General features: G+C 43.4%; 1 long non-coding RNA gene across 2 annotated transcripts in view; it reads left to right on the plus strand.

Annotated features, from left to right (window-relative positions):
- LOC119591454 overlaps nt 1–244 on the plus strand; it is a 50,897-nt gene that overhangs the window by 39,708 nt on the left and 10,945 nt on the right. The gene's annotated exons all lie outside the window — the stretch shown is intronic.

Genomic DNA, 244 nt, shown 5'->3' on the forward strand with positions numbered 1-244 from the left:
CTGTTTACTCCTTGCCTCAATGCGTAACGATTCCCCTGAACAACGAGCCACGCCCATGAAAAATATGTGGGTGTGAATCAGATTAAAGGAAAATCTATGGCAATATGTACAGGGCGTGCATCCATGTCTAGTGTGTTGCAGGATCATTCTTAGTTTAATGTATAGTGTGTCTGTTTACTCGTGCGAAAAGAAACCGGGTCTCGACAGTACCTTTTTGGCAGAGCTTGTTGACTGGAAAGTAATG

The sequence above is a fragment of the Penaeus monodon genome, chromosome 28 (genome assembly GCF_015228065.2).
Source record: "Penaeus monodon isolate SGIC_2016 chromosome 28, NSTDA_Pmon_1, whole genome shotgun sequence".
Taxonomy (NCBI): Eukaryota; Metazoa; Arthropoda; class Malacostraca; order Decapoda; family Penaeidae; genus Penaeus; species Penaeus monodon.